The sequence below is a fragment of the Acomys minous genome (genome assembly GCF_964271855.1).
Source record: "Acomys minous genome assembly, chromosome: 1".
Lineage (NCBI taxonomy): Eukaryota > Metazoa > Chordata > Mammalia > Rodentia > Muridae > Acomys > Acomys minous.
Window position 1 is genome coordinate 7453552 of NC_140483.1, and position 21345 is coordinate 7474896.

General features: G+C 43.3%; 1 protein-coding gene across 14 annotated transcripts in view; it reads right to left on the bottom strand.

Annotated features, from left to right (window-relative positions):
• The window catches only part of ESRRG (estrogen related receptor gamma), a 604250-nt gene that overhangs the window by 180332 nt on the left and 402573 nt on the right, over positions 1-21345 (bottom strand). The window contains exon 3 of one of the 14 annotated variants that reach the window (XM_084773295.1): positions 18452-18482. The exons of 12 other annotated variants lie outside the window; for them this stretch is intronic. The gene's annotated coding sequence lies outside the window, so the exon portion shown is untranslated. Of the gene's footprint in view, positions 1-493; positions 594-18451; positions 18483-21345 lie in introns of those variants that run through there. One more of the 14 variants, XM_084773284.1, reaches the window with a different exon arrangement.

Sequence of the window (21345 nt, forward strand, 5' to 3'; positions counted from 1 at the left end):
CCCTTCCTCCCTCTTCCCCCCTACTCCCCTCCCCTCCCCTAAGTCTGTGTCTGAGGGGGACCTCCTCCCCCTGAATATGCTCATACGGTATCAAGTCTCTCCTTGGTGACCTATTATCTTTCCTCTGAGTGCCACCAGGCATCTCCATCCAAGGGACATGGTCAAATATGGGGCACCAGAGTTTGTGTGAAGGTTAGATCTCCTTCTCCACTCAACAGTGGAGAATGTCCATCGGCTAGTCTGGGTAGGGGTTCAAGGTTTACTGCCTATTTTTTCCTTGGCTGTTGCCACAGTTTGCGGAGGACCCCAGGGCCCAGACTCGCCTGTAGTTTTCCAGGACCCGCTGGATCCTTTTATTTCCTCTTTCTCCCAGGCTTCTCACACCTAAAGTTTCAATAGGATGTCCTCCCCTCTTACCCACTATTCTGGTAGGTACAGTTTTTCATGGGGACGTACACCTTGGACTAGTGTCTCGATATAAGTGAGGATATACCTTTCATTGAAGAGAAAAATCAAGCTTTCAGGAGAAGGCCCTCGTCGAAAGCCTCACCCCTCCAAGGACAGGCTGCAGGGCCAGTGACCCCAGGGCGCGCGTGTGTGGCTCCTCGGCTCCCCTGGCAGCCTGAGTTACAACAACTTCAAGCAATTCTTTACACCGTGCGGGCCCCCCTCCCCCAACTAATTGCGCTCTGTAAAGTGGCAAAGAGTGACTCACTTAGTAAGGCAATGGGCACCAGCTGCTATTGTTGAGTGAATGGAGATTCTGAAGAAGGGGAAAGCAGCCGAATGAAGTGTCATGTCAGAAATCAACGGTGCAACGTGTGATTTGAGAAAACATGACTACTTTAGAGAGACAGGGTGTCATTATGGCTTCACAGTAATAGGGTGCTTTGACAACTGCTGTCTCTAACATACCATCATTGCATTAAGGTACACTGGCTTAGTTGGGGAAGGATGAGAAAGGAGTTTTTCCTTTAATAGGGGAGATCTTCAGGTCTGCCTGGTTAACGTGATGGAGGACGATCACTGGCTACAGCTGAAGATCATAAATGCTGACCCAGAAGCTCAGAAAGACAGGGACGCTCTGTCCACGCACACAGGCCCCTGCTCGTGTCGAACTGTAGAGACGCAGCCGGCTTGCTAGCGTGGGTTGCTGTGTAACATGGTCAGATCACAGTCACTCAGCAACACTGCTTCCTTGAGCAAGTTGCTTGTGTATTTATTCCAGAGAATTCTTTGGCTTAGCCCATCCCAAGAAAGAGACCTGGCTATGTAGCCTGGGGATACGGAAATAGCCCCCCCCCATGGGAAAAAAACTGGGGCCCTATGTGAGCAGAAAACTCTTATCTTCACAGTGGGCTCCCCAACATGCTCAAAACGGGAAGAGAAATCTAGAACACATAAGATGGGGTGTTCTCCATGAGCGCTAACTTCAAATAGAGCAGCAGAAACTTTAGGTCCACAGTCGCCCTCACTCTATGACCCTGAGTTTATCAGTTCCCCTGGTTTAAGCCCTAGGGATCCCCAAGTCTCAGACTATCTTCCAACACTCAGAGCCCTGCTGAGTAGATTGTAGGGCTGTTCTTGCTGCAGTACCTAGAACAAAGGAAGATGGCGGAGTGTTCTCTTTCAGCCGTGAGGGGCCAGAAAGATGAGGAGGAAGAGGCTGTGTAAGTGCGTAGCAATCTCTGCAGAAACACCGGGGCATCCATCGTCTACACCTCGGAGACAAACACCACTGCTGCTCGCCTTGGTCTTACTCAGACTGTCTACTTACTTACTCGTTTGTTAATTTTCAAGATCAATTTTTAAATTTTATTTTAAATGCATGATTTTCCTGTATATGTGTGTGTATGTATGTATACATATATATGTGTATGTGTATATATATATATATATGTGTGTGTGTGTGTGTGTGTGTGTGTGTGTGTGTGTGTGTGTGTGTACATATATATATATACCACATGTCTGGGGCTTACAGAGACCAGAGGGGGCGAGGGGGATCCCCTAGAACTAGAGCAATAGGTGGTTATGGCTGTTGTGTCACCTCTCCAGCCCCTCAACTTTATCTTTCAGGACTAGGTCTCATGTAGTCTATGCTGACCTTGGAATTCATATTAGTTGAGGCTGGCCTTGAAGTCCTGATCCTACTACCTCTGCCTTCTTAACATTACATCGCTGGTCTGCACCACCACTCTTACTTGCTGAGTTTCAGACTGCTCTTGATGTAGGAAACCCTGGTGGCGTCCACACTGCCGAGTGATGTATTCTGCTTCCTGGTTGGCAAACCTTATGACTGAGGAACGGAAGGGTGCTGTGATGTCACCTGTGTCATATGTCATGACCACCGATGGCTTCTGTATTTAAGGATTCGATCTAACTCTGATGTGCTTAGTAGTGAGATTTATCTTCAGCTCGTTTCCTTGGACCTGTTTCAACCTAAAGGGTGAGCTTCTCTTGTTTATAGCTTCTAGACACAGCATGTGAGCAAATCAATAAAACTGTTAAATGCATAATAATGCTAGGTAATTGTATACATGAACTTTTGTATAATTAACTGTCTGAGATTTTTGTTACTATAATGGGCACGTATGTAACAGAGAGTAAGATTTAAGTACCTAAAATATACAGTTTATAGGAGCCACGGTTCTGCTTAAAACTCCAGCTAATCATCTACCTTGGCTTTGAAGGGAGTACTCTCTCCCACTGCCAAGTTCAAATCAATTCTTATGACATTACTTTATAACTAACAGGATACTTAACTGATGATGGCTATTAACTATTAGACAGAATCACGTTCAAGCACTGGAAAATTGTGGGGGGTATGACATTTAGTTTAAACAAACTTCTGCCATGCAGTCAATACTATTGAGGCAAATTAAGTGTTGTAACAAGTGTGTATATTTGTTCTTAATGCAGCTTAATTGACTATGTCCTATAGACATGGTATCTGTGGACCTTAAAGAAAGTTTTAAGTCTCACCAGACACTTGATATATGGTACATATTGGAAAACAATAATTTTATCTCAATGAATAACTCTTATTTTACACAAGTTAGCCTCCAGGGAACCAAAAGGCCAAGGATCAGAAGGCCTTAGAATAGAATGCCCTACTGTCAAGTCTGTGGGTCGTAAGTGTCTCGGGGTAAATTGGGTCACCAGCCCCAGGGTAGAGTGAAATAGCTCTGGGCATTGGATGGGGACTAACTAAAAATGAAGGTCCTCAGAGTGCAAAATCTACCTAACATACATCATCAGAATGAAGTTAGGATGGACCCAACCGTACTCCTTCTTAGAGATTTACCAGGCCATGAGCAGGACCCCTCTGTAGCAAGTCTTCAGGAAAGAAGGAGCTGACTGTTTCTACAAATCTCCGATCTTTCAAACAGAAATATGGATCAATAAAGTTTGCTCATGTTTAGACACTTCTGTCTTCCAGCAGCCAAGGAGTACACGCAGAGAGGCCGACACAACAGGGGACTGACAGCTAAAGGAAGACCTTCTCACACGTCTCGCTGGAGAGGAAACAAACAGACGTTCTGCTCACAGGAAGGCTGTGCGCTGATCTTTACAAATGACAATTGAATATAGATGCTCTTCACACACGCACTCTAATGATGGAGTTCACAAATCAAAGCCAGGTCAATGAAAGCTCGGCTGCCTGAACAGCCCCTTCTTGGTCTCCTGGCTGCAATGAAACAGGAAATAAGAATTCTATCGGGAGTGCCTGTAAGTGGATGTCACCCTTTTCTCATTAATAAAATATTTTGCAAAAGCAGTTACAATTACCCAATGAGCAGCTGCCTCTAGGGAGACAGACTAGATATTTAAGGGGGCATCCAAATCTCCTCAGAAATGGGGTGAATTGTACTAGCGAGACAATCTGAATGCTGAGGAGGAGTCATTTTTAAAAAAATGGTTACTTTAAGCACATGTGCAATCTCCTGTATATTTTCAACACAAGTGGGGGCGGCATATCACATCTGCTGGATGGGACTTAAACTCTATTTATACTTTTAAGGTGATAGCTTAGTCTGCAAGTCAACATCTGGATTTTAAAAAAAAGCAGCTGGTCTCGGGGCTACGTGTGACTGCATACTAAGTTAGGGTGATACTCTGCTGGCCTCAGGTGTGGGCTAGCTGCAGCCCAGCAGAGTAGGGGAAGGGAGGGGATAGGCTAATTATTCACTTGGAGGCTGCCTCTGAGTCTGGGCATCTTCTTGAGCTGGCTGCTTCAAAGAGACAAGGAAGCAAAAGCACACAGGCCCTACTTGCAAGCAAGACAAAAAACGGCAGAGTCCAAACCTCGATTTAATCCAGGCCACGGAACTGACTACAGATTTGTTCTGCAGCCTGGTGGGCTTTGCAAAAAAGGGATTTGCTCTGCATCAGGCAGGCCAAGGGAAGCCATCAAAGAGCAGGGGTCAGATCAGAGGGACTCTTGTGCTGTTTGTCACATCCAAAAGGCCAAACACTAGCACGCATGGGGCAATTTCTAAATCTTATTTGTCATTCACAATACCTGATTTTTTAAAAGAATAATCTATGATGGGGTTCTCTGGGCCTGTTTAGACCCCGGACTTGTCAGTATTGGACTCAGGAGGAGACAGCAGGTCTACTTGAGGACTTGGCTATGTCACCCACTGCCATGGTACCATTTGGATTCTTATTTTCCTCACTTGTAAAATGACAAGAGTTGCCTGCCTGCTTTCCTAATTTCTTTTGGTTATTTTTTAAATGCATCTGAGTCCAAGAAAACCACACTAATAAGTTTCTCCGAGTAGATTTTGAGAACAAAGTCTGACATAAAAGCATATATACACAGTTAACATTGAGACCGTGTGTGTGTGTGTGTATGTGTGTGTGTGTGAACAAAGAATCATTACAAAAACTTGCCCCATCACAGGGAAGCTGTAGAAACTCCATTCAGCAGTGCTTCTCAACTTTCCTACCGCTGCGATCCTTTAAATACAGTCCCTCATGTGATGGTAACTGGCCCCCCCCCATAACATTATTTTCCTTGCTACTTTATAACTGTAATTTGCTACTGCTATGAATTATAATATAAATATCTGATCTGAGACTGCCCCCCATGAAAGGGCTGTTAAATTCCACCCCCCACTAAGGGATTGAGAGCCACTGACATTCAGGCAAGAGGCATTCCATGGTGGGCTCTAAACAGAGCAGTCATCTTCTGAGGTTGACCGGGGAGCCAGGTTCTTGGTGTGTCCCCAGAAATGGTTCTCTTCTTTGCTTGCGCCTCCTAAGGTGGGAGGTGCTGTGGGAAAGGGCAATTCTATGCAATCAGTGTTTAAGTGGTTGTTTGTCCCAGTGTGTGACATCACGCTGTCAGCTAGCAGCAGGGAGCCGTTGAGTTGTTGCTACATTTGATTTGACTGCCAGTAGGAAGCTCTGTTTCCACCAACTGCTGGCAGCCCCCTCAGCGAATCTTCTCTACATTTCTGCAGATTGTTTTGGCCTATGGTTTGGGCTCCTCTAGTCTAGTCCCTTTTCCTGGCTAGAGAGCCTGAGTACCACACAGATTGACAAGAGGCGACCCCAGGGCCGTTCTTCTCAGCTCACCAGGACCCTGTGGTCTGTGTAGACTTGATCCACGCAATTTGTTTGCTTTTTCCAGCCATGTAGAGGTCCTATAGCCCAACACAGTATTTCGATTCTGATTACCTAGGTTGGCACAGGTCATTATAGAAGCAAGCTGGCTATGTGAGCTGCACCAGGTCTGTGACTTGGTGAGTTTATTTTAGCGGATGGGGGGGGGGGCAGCCTGTACCACTCATTTAAAATTTTATATGATTTTTTAAAATTATTATTATTTTGTTAAAATACTGCTGCTTTTAAGGATTGCTTCTGGAAACTTTCTTTCTCTTTCCTGATTTGATTTGGGAACTTTACTATGTCACACCAGCGCCTTTCTCCTTAAAATAAACATTTTAGTAGGGAGATGTGGAGACAGGAAGAGAGGGAGGGAGGAGGAACACAAACCAAGTCCGCAAGAAACAGTCCTAAGGAAATATGTTAGGTAAGCAAATTGGAGATATTTAAAGAAGGAAACGCAAAGTTAATTCCTCATTAATGATTTTAGTCATTAGGATCCTCAAGGAAAGATCCCCAGGATAATTCTGACAACTCTAAAAAATGAGTCACATTTTTGGAAAAACATAAAAACATGTATGAGTCAAAAGGATGGAGGAGGACGAAAATAAATCCCTCAGAGATGTTAGGAAATACAAAATTGAATAGAAAAGTAATTAACACTAAAGAGCTAAAACTGTAATTAAGCAAAATTTTCATTACGAAGAGGCAGGTGAGACCGATTTCTACAGAGAAAAGAGTGCCGTGTGACAATAAAATCGAGGCAGGTTTCTGCACGGAGCAGGAAAGCCGTGTCTTTAACCAGATCAAATTCTTGAAATTGGCTGTCAAGACAGGATTGCTGTGATTTATACCCGTCTATCAAGTGCTCGGAAGGGAGACACAGAGAGCAGAGGCGAGCTGCTGCCACGGCCATTCGCAAAGAACCTTTAATTTCCACAACACCATCTGTTACCAAATCTGATCCACATTCCCTTTAATCTGGTTTACTTCCATAACACTAATTCTTCCCCAACCTTTATGAACATGAACCACAAAAAGAAAAGAAAAAAAAGAAAGAAAGAAGAAGAAGGAATGAAGGAAGGAAGAAAAGAGTGAGCTTCAGGCTGTTATGAGTGAGAATTGAATATTACAGACTTAAGGTCTTAAGGCACAGTGACTTACAGGAAGTGCTTTTTTCCCCATTAAGATGTATTCCTAAGAAAGGGATTTTTTTCTGCCAATGCTGAGATATGAAATTGTTCATATTTGGGGTGGAAAATGATGATATGAAAGTAGGCTGGGGACATGAAAGCAGAGGATGTCATAAAGCACAATTGTTGTCAAGTTTAGTCACTCTCCGAACTGGCTATAAAATCACTTTGTCATGGTCCTCGCATCTAGAAAGCCTGAAATTGTGTTTTTGTTAAGGAAATTCAAGAGGGTGATGTATGTATTTAGGAAGAATACAGAAGGGCAGAAATCAAAACCTTGGAGAAATGGAAGTGAGAAAAAAATGTATGTCTTAAAATAAAGGGATGTACAGGGACACGCACTGGCCTGTTTCTGGCTGAGCTTCTATTAGCGAGAGCCTGGGATTCACCGAGGCTCCAACCCTTTGCCAGGATAATAACCAGCACACAGTAATGAGCCTGCCAAGCTATAAAATTATAAAGTGCTTTCTGCATCAGAGAAAGATTAAACTATGCTCAGTAAAGATTTAGTGTTAAATGCATTTTATTGCTTCCTAAGTCTGTGAGAATTTGTTATCTCTAAAGGCAATACTACATAAAGACCCACGAGCGTGCGTTACAGAATGAGGGCAGAACTGTGCTGTGAGCACTGGCCTGGCTTGGATTAGTTCTGGGCTCACTACCTAATTCTATTAGCGTCAGAAGAAACAGCAGTTTTTCTTGTAACCTTGTGTTTTAGAACACAGACTGTGTCACATGGTGTGTCACCATGAGTGTCAATGAATATCCTCCAAGAATATGATTTTAAAAACCTTTATATTGATCCTAGGTATGATTATCACTCATTCATTTCTGTAGAGAAGGCTTTAAATAAAGGTGGCCCACAATCTGGTGTTACTTTAAATCCCAATACTTTAAAAATCCTAATCCATCATGTAAAAGGCACATGCTTTCAGGGTGGAATTTTTCAGTTTATGGATTCATTCATATAATGAGCTGTATAGATCTTTATTTTTAAGCTACAGGATATTATGAAGATAAATGTTTTTAGATGCTAAAATACAAAGTAACTTGAAACCAGAAAAAAATACACTTACATACAAAATCCTATACACACAGCATATAAATATATGTCTATTTATATATGTGCATATATATACACATGTATGTATGTGTATATATGGGGAGATTTATTACTGAAACGACATCACTGGATATCATAAGTTTAAAGGATTAATGATTATAAAAATGATACTATAGAGGACAATTGTTAAAAGTAAGGAATATGGTAATTTTGATATTACAAACTTAGTATTTCTACTACAAGAATAAATGAAAAAGAAAAGTTTTAGTTTATTTGCACACATAAAAGTTCCAAGAAATTCTAAGGATAGACAACATCAAATGCGGATGTATTATGTCGATCAATTGAAAACAGAGTTCATAAATGATAAAACCTCTTCCTAAAAAAAAGTTTAGAAGATTCTTTCTTTAAGTGAAGGAGGCACCGCATCCCAACTGTGCTCCCATATCTTCACTAAGAAGGGTAAAACTGCCTGGCCAAGTGTGTGTCATAGCGCTGTTCCTAAGTGTCCACAGTAGGAAGAGAATCCCACGGCTGAGAAACAAAATGTGTTATGTATACACATATGTGTACACATATGTATACATTTCTTTATAGGCACACATGCCTAGTCACATGCATACAGATTTCTGCTCATACTCTTAGACCCACATACATACTTATATGCACACATACATGTTCATACACATGCATACACATATACACACAAATGCAGGTATATACGTATGTGCACACTGACATGTCCACACTCATGCACACATACTCACATATATGCACACGCATAAACGCATATCTAGAAAAATTCTAGTCAACAACAACGCAAGAAAGGAACTGTGATCAAACACAGGCTTACACATCAGGATGCAGTGGCTAATGTTTACCAAGGACTGCCAGAGCGAAGGTGAATACAGACCAAGAGACAGACCTCCAGTTCTTAGGCCTTTCTAAAAGCATGGCTCCTCACTGAGCAATTCTCTACTGACTTAAATAATAGTCTTTTCTCTAATCTGTTTTGAAAATCTGTAAAATGTTTGTCATCTCCAACATAAAGTAATTCCCAATATCTTTTGGCAGTAAAGAAAGTTCATGTGACTCCCTTCCTTGCTTACTGCCCTAACACCTTGTCCCTGAGAAAGCCCTTTAGTCAAAACATGATCTGTGTACGCCAATGGGAGTAGGTGAGCTTCCAAAACTGATCTGGGAGCTGGGCATGGTGGGGCACGCCTTTAATCCCAGCACTCAGCAGGCAGATGCAGAGGGATGTCTGTGAGTTCAAGAGCAACCTTGTCTACAGAGTGAGCTCCAGGGCAGCCAAGGCTATATATAGCAGGACCTTATCTCGAGCAAACAAACACCAGCTTAGAAGACCAGCATAGTGGGGCATGTTGGTAATCCCAGAATTTGGGAGATGAAGTCAGGAAGAGAAGGAGTTTTAGGCCAGCCTCTCCTACATAGTAAGTTTTAGGAAAGTCTGGGCTACGTGGTGAGATTATATCTCAAACAAACAGCAAGCAAGCGAACAAACAAACAAAAAAAACTTGCTTACTCAGATTTTACAATAAAGCAGATGTATCTGGAAAACAGAATACAGCCCAACTTGTGATTTAGAAAGTGGGAAGTGGAAATAATTAAAAGAGCAAAGCGTCAAGCCTGGCATCACAGGTCTGTAATCACAGCTATTCGAGAAGGTGAATGAAGCAGGACTATCCACAGAGTTGCGGGTAGTCTGTGCTACCAGAGTAAGTTCAAGTCTGACCTGCGCAACTGAGACCATACCTGAAAATTAAAAAAAAAAAAAAATTAGAGTTGGGGTTATGGCTCATTGGTGGAGTAGTTGCTTAGTTTAGTGGGATGAGAGAGCTGGGGAGAAAAGAAGAGAGAGAAAAGAAGAGTGGGTAGAAAGAGAAAAGGGAGGGGTAAAAGGAAAGAAGAAAGAAAGGACAAAAGAGAAAAAGGAAGGAAGGAAGAAATAAGGGAAGGAGGGAGGGAGGAGGCGTGACTACACATTTTAAAGAGTACCTGTTCATAAAATCTCAGTGAGTAAGATGATTTCATTTTAAATGTCTCATTTCTGTGAAGGTATCCAGAAAGACTATTTACACCGTAACATAAACTAATTTGAAAAGAATTCTGTCCTTATTCTGCCAAATGGGTCTCAAGTAGCAACATCCATGTGGCCCTGCAGGAAGGAGGGGGAGCCTGTCCCCTCGTGGGCACCTTGGCTTTAGCTTGGGCAGACACGGAAGCTACGTGGGTAAAGGTCTTGCCAGGCAAGAATGACGGCTGGAGTTCCTATCCCCAGCACCCATGAAAATACCAGCAAGACTGACCAGATCATGGAGTTCAGATCCCCAGCACCCGTGAAAATACCAGCAAGACCGACTAGATAATGCAGCTCGGGGCTGAAGAGAGAGACCCTGCCTCTATACATAATCAATGTAGACACCCCATGTCACCTCGGGCCCCACATGCACCTATGTGTGCCTGCACATACATTTGAACATGCATAAGTAAACACATACCACATGCAACATACATACCACAGACTTCTGTTGTTTTTCACATATGCACTACTTCCTAATTCCACCCATCTGCCTAAGTAGAACAAGTGACCACTCAATATTGTATTTTTTTTATTTCAGCCTATTCCTGAATTGTTAGGGGAATAAACAAATCTATCAATAAACCCATAAAGCTACAGAGTCCAACCTAAACAAGTATTCTTCATACTCAATTATCTATGAGATAAAACATTAAGCATAGGAAAAGCCATTTCCGTATCTCCTTAGTCACAGTGAGCTTTTTAAGAGGTTAGCATAGTGAGTAAAACTGCGCTGTACTGCCAAAATTTCTAACTAGGAAGTGTGGTTTGGAGTTTACCAACGTGGTTCTTTATCTTACATAGTTCTGCCATGTCACCTATAAGCCTCAGGTGCCAAATCTGTAAAACGGAACAAACATGTATCACGCACCCAGGAATTGTGGGAAGAGTGCAAGGTTGAATTCTGTGGCTCTCAAGGAGGAAGGACCAAAGCACTCACTTTAGGAAGGCGGGCTCAGCGTGAGGGAGGCGGAGCTGTAGAGAGCACTCAGGGGGGATTTGGAGTGAGCCAAGGACTTTAGAAAAGAGAACAGGGCCAGAGTGCCCCGTGTTTGAACTGCCGCACCACACAGATTAGACACCTTTTATTTCAGACGCTGGGAAGCTACAGAAGGCAGTAAAGGAGAAGAGAGACAGAACCAAATCTGTGTTTGTAGCAAACACTTCATTGTCAGCCGTCCGCTCTGATCACATTTTAGACCTATGATGAGGCAGAAAAAAACAAAACAAAACAAAAAAATGGATGAGGTCTTCTGAACTCAGGGTGTGTAAAAGCCCCATCGTGCATCCATTCTAGAAGATCTAACCTGAAGAGGAGCCAAAGCAAGCTGAGGCAGCACACTGAAAGGCAGGAGGTAAGGCCTCCAGGCTGGTCCAGCATTTCACACCAACAGAGCGGGACATCCTGGGGTGGGGGTGACCTTCTAGTGACCCAGAAATGATGTTCCATGGTCAGTCAGGTTAAAATGTCTTAGTAAGTTTTTGTTTTTGTTTTCTTTTAATCAAACAAAGGGTAAATCGAAGGCCCTGTGATAGAGCTGTCCTTTATGTTGCTGCTTGTGCTCAGAGGCTCCTTGCCTTCCACCATATGCATGTGCCAGTTAGACACAGAATTAGATACACACAACGAAATGAATGTTGGTGAATCTGTCCATTCAGAAGGTATGGGACTTTCCCACGGGGGTGTTTCGTTTGTGGGTAATGGATCCTAAGACTTCCCCCTGCATGCCAGGCAAACACTGCGCCAGCCAACTACACCCCCCAGGACTGCCTGTGCCTCACGAGGGCTGGGGTTGACAGCATTGCCATCACTCCTGGCCTTCTGTTTGTTTTAAATACTAAATGTCTTAGTAAGTTCCCTTGGCTGTCCATGAACTCACCGTAGTCCAGGCAGGCCCTGAACTTGTAACCTTCCTGATTTGGCCTCCTAAGTGGCTGAGATGACAAGCCGGTGGCACCAGCTCTGCTCAGCCTCATTATGGTATCGTAGCAAGCTACGTAAGACCACTGTCTTTGAAAAAAAAAAGTGGGTAGAAAGAAGTACATACGACTTTTCTGTACTGTTCATGAAAATCTATGTGAGTCTACAATTATCTGAAAGTAAATCTCAACTAGCTTATTATTAATTAACACTATCATTTAGTAATTATAATTAAAGTTTTCATCGGAGGCATGAGCTGCATCTTACTTCCCACATACCCGCAGTATATCTTTGCTATGTTGGGCTGATGTGAGCTACTTAATAAATTTGTCACTTCATATATATTTGTAGAGAATGTAAGCTGTTGCATCACCTGAAAACATCATTTTCCACTAATGTTATAACTGGTCATAGAAAAGTCTATGTCTGCTTTACATCTGTCTATAGGACATTCCTATGAATACCAAAACACTGGCTGTGGGCAACAGATAGCAAGGCCCCAAAAACACAGCACAGAAGGATGGACAATGCTCTCCTCTGACTCCTTTCAGAGACTTCGGTGAGGTTGTTGGTTGAGTGTGGTGCCTCAGAGCTGTAATCCTGGAATTCAGAACTCTGAAGACTGCCGAGAGGTTAGTCCCAGCCTTGGCTATACAGTGGGTTCCAGGACAGCATGAATTACAATAACAAAAGATGGGGTTCTTGAGAACCACCAATATGTGCTCATGTCACAGGAAGAGGCCTGGAGATCAGGCTTCCTTTTCCTGTCAAGGTGGAGAAGGACATAAGAAACCGCACTGGAGATCAGTGACGCCAGTGCAGTGATTCCATTTCCATTGTCCCGTGTGAGGAAGCAGGGCTGCATAAAGGGAGGACCAACTTGAGTTTTCTAGGCTTCAACTTTTTACTCAGGACAACAGCAAGCCACAGCAGACACATTTAATGCCAGTATTGTAAGGCAGCCAGCTTAGCAGGTCAGTTCTGAAGACCTGGAAGGCTAACGTTCTAAGTACTTTGTCATGCAAAAGTTTGGTCTTCTATCAACTATACACAGTGCATGTTATAATATTCCTATCACGGCTATTTGAACTCATAATAACAAAGTGACCAAAATAAGACAAAACAACAGGACTTTAGTTCTTAATGCTCAGCAACAAGCAATACTATTACAGAAATGTCAGGATTACCAAGCAAATGGGGAAAACACTACAGTTAATCACATTACAAAGTAGAAGGCAGAATCTTGGAAACTATTTAGCTGGTGTGAGATTAGAGCCTTCCAATGGAAAGTGGAATTATTTCACAGCTAGGGCCAGTGAGAGTGCTCAGCAGGTAAAGACATTTCCCACCAAGCCTGGTAACCCAAGCTCAATTCACACAGTGGAAAGACCTTCACTTGTGTGCTGTGGCATGTAAAGGCATGTACACACATGCTTGTGCACACACATAAATAATTAAATAAGTAATAAAATAAAATGGTTTAAGAATTATAGCTAAAAAATAAAAACAAACAAACAAAAAGAATCAAAAAAGAATAGTAGCTGCTTCTGAGGAAAGACTTCCTGCTTTACACTATCCTTAGTATTATCACAATGCCCACTTTCTATACCTTGCTCAGGGTGCCTGTTATCTCATGATTAAGATAGGAAATGGACACCCATTCTATCTAATGAACAGAGATTGGAGGTAAAAAGTAAATACTAAAAGCTGATAAAGAGTTTAAAGAATTATGTAATGCTAAATTATTCTTATAATCACATAGGACAAAAATACTATTTTTAACGTTTGGAATAATAAAATCTTAAAATGCGTATGTTTCATATTTGTGTTGAGACGGGGTCTTGCTATGTACCCCTGGCTGGCTGTGTAGACCAGGCTTGCATTGAATATACACAGATGCTCCTGCTTCCCTCTCCTACTTGCTAGAGATTAAAGGTGTGCAGTACTATCCCCGGCTAAATCTGTGTCTAGCCTTGAATTATAAATGTGTACCTATCTGGGTCTGTCACAGTAAGTGCCTGGGCTTTTGTGACTTGTTGTCATTTGTGCATAGAAAGTCTTCAGCAACATGTGTTGAGTTTTCCTGATTATTCACTGGCATTAGTTCACAGCTTGTATGGGATTCCCTTCACCTCTGAGAGCCTAAGATGAAGGTGTTCTGCCGAATACTATGGCATGCTTTAATTCTGTCACCTTCACACCTCCCCTCTGTCTGTGATGCATGGGGTGCTAAGCTTTGAAGAGAAAAGAAAACAAAGTCTTTTTCCCAAAGGAAAACAAGGTATGCTTTAGGAAAAGCCAGACCAACCATCATGAGCACTGCTCTTATGTGAAGGTATTATGCAAGAGGGTGTGGCAGTTGAACTCTGCATCAGATTCCATGTGGATAAAAACTGACACAGGTCTGGGAGAATATTAGTAACAACTTCTAAACCAATCAACTACATTCCACAGTCGCAGTCACTAATAGCCACACAGAAAACATGACAGTAAGCACGAGACTCGCCATTATGGACCAAAAAGGTGACTTCTGCTCCTGAGCCGCCTCCCTAACAATAACCCCCCTGAATTTCAGTTGTGAAGCCCCACAATGCACTTCGACAGGCAGCAGAGTTCCCTACCTGTGGACAATGAGGTCACAACCCAGAGGGCCATAGTTCCTTGCACCCACGGTCCATTGCTCTGTAACAGTAAGCTTGTGCATTGTGTAGAAGAATCCATTCTCCATAGCTCATGGTAGCTAAGGAGGCAGATACCCAAGCTTTCCAGTCTCCTGGAGAACAGAGGACTACAGGCAAACTCCATGCTTGTCACTAGGTCTTGTGATTGGCTGCAAAACCACCAAATATATTGAAGTGATGGCCCAGATGTGGGTGTGAGCTGTAGGTAAGAACCAAGGACAGAGAGTAAGGCAAAAACTCAGGAGCTCAGAGAAAGAAATGGGAAACAAGGAGCAACTTCACCACTTCAGAGACTCCTCTATGAGTGGCTCTGTGACTTGGGGAGGTGAGCCCCCCCCCCAAAAAAAGCCAAAATCTTCTGTCTTTCACTATAAATACACTCTGGCGCCCTGCCTTCAAAACTGAACTGACAGATCAGCAGCCACAGATAATACCTTATTCATTTACCCACCTTTCTCTCTCATAGAGCCTCATAAAACTGTGTGAGGTGGGGTTGTCAAGGTTACAGCCAGCACAGATATGAGGCCATCACTTTATCTAACCTGCATCTCTGTGTCAAATGTGTGGTCAAAATGAAGCCAGACCTCCTATTGAAAAAAAATCAGCTCCTGAAAACAAATAGTGATTGTGAAATGATGGTGTGTGATTGGTTGACTGTAGCGAGTGCGGGGGGCTGTTGTCTTTGTAGTTTTACTAAATATGAAAGCAAAAGATTTATGTTATGGCGGATAAGGGCAAGAATGCAGTAAAAGTGAGAAAGTATGGCAACCGAGTGCTGTACATCACCAAAGGGATAATTATTTATCAAAAACTTGGCGTTGTTAGACTTCCAACATGCAGTGTATGGAATTCATATATTCAAAGGGGGGATCATAATAAGCTGCCACCTGGAGTTGATGGATATGTGGTTAGTCCCAGTGACCACAATCTTCAGTCTGCCTGTCATGGGGAGCCAGGGAAAAATGGAATTTCCCATTCATAACTCTTGATGCTGAAAGAGGAAAAACCTGGACGAATGATGAGTGGCTCATTCTAACGGACAAATGGACACTGAGCCGGGGGAACGCACATGAATAAAAAGTCATCTTCCTTAACCAATGCCACTGTCACTTGTTACACTCTGAGGATAAATACAGCTGAGGGAGACTTTCTGCCCCCGTCATGTCTTGGACACAAGCTCAAACTACAAAACAACAACAACAACAACAACAACAACAACAACAAAAGCAACTAATCTTCATTTACAAATTACAAGTTCACTTACAAATTACCTTTGGCTTAAGAGTCAAAAAGAGGCCTGAGTTAGGTTTATCTGTTAACTAATACTCCTTGTGTAGACACGATGAGAAAGGCTGTCCTGGCCCACTTGACTGGTGACTAAGGCTTGCTTATGGGTTTCTTCCTCTGAGGTCCAGAAGGATCCCTATGTCTCACATCTATAAGAAGAGGTACGTGGCCCATGTACAGCATACAAATCCACTCAGACGACCACTGGGAGCTGAGACCTAGTAGTTGCAGCCATCATCCTCTGGGGAGAGAGACTGAGGCACCTGCATCTCCTACATCATCTACTCCTTCTATTAGATGCTTTCCTGGGGTGGTTGTTTTGCTGTTGCTGTTGCTGTTGTTGTTTGTTGAATCAGGGATTCTTGCAGCTCAGGTTGGCCTCTGACCAACTAGCAAAGGATGCCTTTGATGATCTGATTTTCCTTCTTCCACCTTCCCCTGCTGGGGTGATAGGCATGTGCTGCCACAACTGGCTTGCTAAAGGAGAGGACGGAACCTAGGCCTTCCTGCATGCCAGACAATCGCTATGGCAACAAAGCCACATTTTCAATGCCATCTACTAGTGTTTGGTGGTTGCCCCCTCAGTACCCCTCTACACACACAACCTGACTAAACTCTCAGGTCCAAAGTCTGGCAAAGTTACTGCCTTAAAGAAAATCAAAGTAATTGTAAACTAAAGGAAGATTCTGGCTACTTCAGATTTTCAAGATCCATGTGACGGCAATTTTCTTTCACACTCAGCAAATTTGCAGTAACGAGGTGTTCCCCTGACAAATTAATCACGTTCTAAGCATTTCATCGGATAAATAAAATATCTCCATGGGAGGGTAAAAATGAGTGCAATCAGTTGGTAAACTCTTCCCTACAAGAGACTGCCTGAATGCGTGGGGGACAGCCTCACGGGCATGCTTCCACACCTAGGCATGCTTGCACACATATAAGCATTTGTGCATGGTAAAACCCTGAGTGGGGCTCTCAAACTGTTGGCCATAATCCACGAGGTGCATCCAGCATCATTTTCAGACAACTGTTCACCTGACTGGTGAAAATATAGGTAAGAGGTTCTCTTGAAAGGCTACAAATTCAAGGCAATCTGTTGGAATCTAGACTTTGCACCTCCGTTTCCTTAGCAGAGGCAGACTCGGGGCTGGAGAAGTGGCTCAGTCATTAAAAGAACTGGCTGCTGTTCCACAAGACTCAGGCTGGGTTCCCATCACCCACACGGTGGCGCCCAACCATGTGGTGCTTCAGTTCTAGGGGGTTCTGATGCCCTCTTTTGGCACCTAGTTGGCACTGCATGCGTGTGGTGTCTACACCTGCAGGCAAAGCACACGCACAAAGTAGAGGAAGGTGCCTTTTGTTTCTCTAGTTCCCTCAGTGGTGACCATGAGCTCTTTGTTTTTTCACAGCCATATTCTCACCCCAACTTTTTGGGCAGGTAAGAAACCAGCAAGCAGCTAGGTTTCTGCCTTTGCCTTGCTTTCTCCTCTGCTAATTTCGGAAAGCGAAGCTGGCAATTATAAGTAGTGGGAGACTGATAAGGACGCGCACGTGCGCAAGAAATAGGTTCAATTCAAGCTTCCCTGACTAATCCTTATTATGACTCATTTCGGCTGCAGAATTTGTCGGTTGAGGTAAGAAGCTAATTTGGCTTTGAGAAGTGAAATCTCAGTTTGTACTTCCCTCTAGTGCTACTAACAACCCCGTTATTAAGAGCGAAGTGGTGGGGGAGGGCGAGGAATATTTATGGAGTGCAAAGTCTTGCCAGGCTCTTTTTGCTTAACGTACTTTAAGCAGAGGCATCAGTTTCTCAGGCTTTTGAACCCACAGTGTGCATCGTTCAACCTCGGTTCCCAAATAATGGACATTATTCTTAAAGCTCATACCAAAGACACATTCAGAGTGGACCCTGAGACAACGTGCAAATGGCCAAGCAGCCTGAAGGGCTTCCTGGGAACTGGGAACAAAACAATGGCAGTCAGTTTCTTAGCTGTCACATCCCTCTGTGCACAAGTGCTGCTCTCTTAGTCTGCACTCTTCTTCTCCTGGCTTGTCCCTCCTCTTATCACAGAGAAGTCAACATTATCAATACATTTTGAGACAGTCAGGAGCCTGGCACTGAGCCTGTGCAACTGGGACATCCCCAAGCCAAAGATGAGCATGCCACATTGTCTTTATTGCTTAAGTGATGCCATTCTATTTATTGTCCTTGCTTTGGGGAAACTCCACATGGTCATCTCACCTCCCCACTTATACAGCCATAAAAATTCCTGTGATTCATGACAATACCCCTCTTCTTCTCTGTGAATGGGGTAATGAAGTTCTTTATGGGGAGCTATTAAGCACCACGGATGCTGTTTGCTTCTTATCCATATAATTAATAACTCTATAACTGTTAGGAGAAGCCACACTTAAAGGGCTAGCTAGCTCACCTTCCCACAGCTGATCTAACTGAACTGTCAATGGCAGGTTCTGGGAGAAAACCACTACGGGGAGGTTTACTTTTGAAATCTATGGTGTGCTACACAGAGTCTTTTATTAGCATTCATTTTCTTTCTTTATTTTAGTTTTCATGATATCAAAAAGACTTACCAATTCACTCCATAATTACAAAGTCAGCATCCTGCAAAAGTAAGTCACAACACTAATTAATAACCTGCTGGGTGTCTCCTTGAGACATGATAATATTTTTTCTTTTAAAATTCCTAGGAAATATCTGGGTGCATGGCTTGCTCTACTAGGTGACATGTGTTCTTCTAAATAACATCACCCATGAACATCATAGTCAAATAAAAACGAAATCTACACCCAGATTATATTCTTGACTCTTATCAGATTCAAAGGAAGAAAAACTGTAAACTGCTGGAAGATTTTGTCCTAGGAAGCACAGCACAGCTGCTCACTGGTGAGGTTCCCATTGTCACTCTGGGGACATGGGTGCACTCTAGACTCCTCCTGTTGAAAAAAAAATATGCTTTGAGGTGATCTTAGGATGACATGAAGTCTGATGTATCCCAGGCACCTCTGACACCAGCCTAGCTGCCCTGGCAGACTTATCCCCCGTGAACTATTCCAGCCCTACCGAGGTCACAGAGACTTGCCTCTTTGAGTCACATTCTTAAAAGAACAGGAGTCTGTATTTAAATCAGTACAGTGAGTCTCGGTGAATACAGAACAATTTAACGTAACAAGCAGAAGGTCTGGGTGCTCTTGTAGGAGCAACAGCTTAAAAACCAACATGCGAGTGTGCGTATGTGTGTGTGTGTGTGTGTGTGTGTGTGTGTGTGTGTGTATGTGTGTGTGTGTGTGTGTGTGTATGTGTGTGTGTATGTGTGTGTGTGTGTGTGTGTGTGTGTGTGTGTGTGTGTGTGTCCTTGAACTATCTGTGATGCTCCCTAAACCTGCCATGGGAGCCCTGAGCGAAGCCTTTCCCTTACAGTCAAGACCTACCACTAGCATGGGCAGGTGACTGGTCTAAGCCCAGTCATCAGCTCTGTCCTCTGCCTACTGTGATCTTTCCTCAGCAACTCAGCAAGAAAAAGGGTCCCAGGTAACAGTGATGTCAGAGCCATCAGAGGTACTGATCACAAATTCTTGGTAGATGGCATGTGGAGAGGAAAGGAATTACTTTTCACAGAGGCAGAGTGTTGAAGATAGGCAGAGAGAGAGCTGGGGCCTCCCAGGAGGGAGTGGGAGGCCCGAGTGAATAGATGGAGAGATGAGTCCAGGTGCCTGAACGATCTATGAATTTGCAGAGTTAGTTGGCTGAAGACAAGTATTTTACCTAGAGCTTCATAGGCAGGTCAGAGCAGGAAGTTCCAAGCATATTTTGGAAAGAGATGACTGTGTGTCGGTCACCATAAGAGACACCTTTTGAAAATGCAGGTGGTCACTGGTTACTTTTAGAATTAACCATGCAATTTGTTTCTGTATTTATTTGGCTATGAATCTAAATATCGCTTATGTTCAGACCATACCAGGGCTTTACTGGTGGGAGAAGTTCCCCTAAGTCTACTTCGCAGCTGAATAGAGATTGGAAGATGACGGTGCCGAGGAATCTAGTCTGTCATAGACCGCAATGCGTCACGTGCTGAACACGTGACAGCAGGAGAAACGCTAACAAGCCCGTTACCTTCTCGTGGCTTTATCATAGGTTCTTCTGCTGAAAAATGAACCGGCTGGATGCAACCCAGAACATTCTTTTTCAGTACTATCCGCTCAATAATGTAAAAATGAGGGAAGGGGAAAATTAGACATTAGTTAAATTACAAAGTCTCCACCGTTGCCTTCAGATTATGCCACCCGCTGAGTGACTCTGAGTAAGGACCACAGGGATAGATTCTGGACTCTACAACCACAGACATATGCCTTACCTTTCACCGATAACTTACATCCATTTTGTACAAGCCAGCTCATCCTAGACTCCCTGACAACTATGACCTCAGGAAGTGATTTTGTTCTGTGTACAGTGACACCCATGAAGCCTTTACATCCCACTCTGCTTAGGTCTTCCTCACTTCAATATTCTACTCTGACAGAAGTTGCCCACTGGGCTCTCTGGCTCACCACTTCAGTATTTCCTTTTTACATTAACCACAGTGCCTAAAATTACCGGGCACAACCATCTGTTTTAATCTAAACACAAAACTCAGAGTTTGGCACAGATATCTGTCATATGACTTTTATTTCCTATTTAGCATTTATTAATTATTATTTATTATTTATTAACCTATTAATCCATATATCTAACCAGGAAAAGGAACCATATCTAAAATAGTTTTGATTGGCCACATACATAAATAAAATTAACATAACTGTTCTCATTTTTAAATCTAGCAGGAAAAAATTCAAATTCTATAAATTATAATTAAAAAGTCAAACACATGTCCCCATCCCCCACCCTAACAAGACCCATCTGTTCCTAAAAGGACGAACAGTAGCTTTACCTCTGTGAATGGATGCCTGAAATACTCTGCCCGGTATCAGTTTCGCTGATGCTGAACTCTTTAAGATTCTCCATCTTAAGTGCAGAGCAGTCAGAGTTTTATCTAAACCTAGATAAATCTCACTGCTGTGTAATCTACACAGTGATCTACACACCCAAATCTACATGCAAATGGATGTTTTCGTGCATTGGAGCATTCCATAACTACAGACAAGGTGGGGGTAGGGGGCAGGTTCTCCTAGTTCCTTCCCCGGTTATTCTTCCCCCCTTCCCCTCTATTTATGTATACCAGCTACTTAAATAATTCACACTGCTGGTTTTTCAGCCCCAGTGTTCCTCAGAAGAGGCCTACAATGAGCTACTGCAGTCACCAGATGGACTCATGCATGCAGCAGGTGGGCCAGATGGCAAGGCGCCCCGTCTGATGCTGCCTGCCTGGGCATGGGCTGCCTGCTCCTTCCAGGTGCATTATCATCACCCAATGCTGAGCACTGTGGAGTCCGGGGGTGGGATGGAAGTGGGGCATGGGCAAATCCTTTAC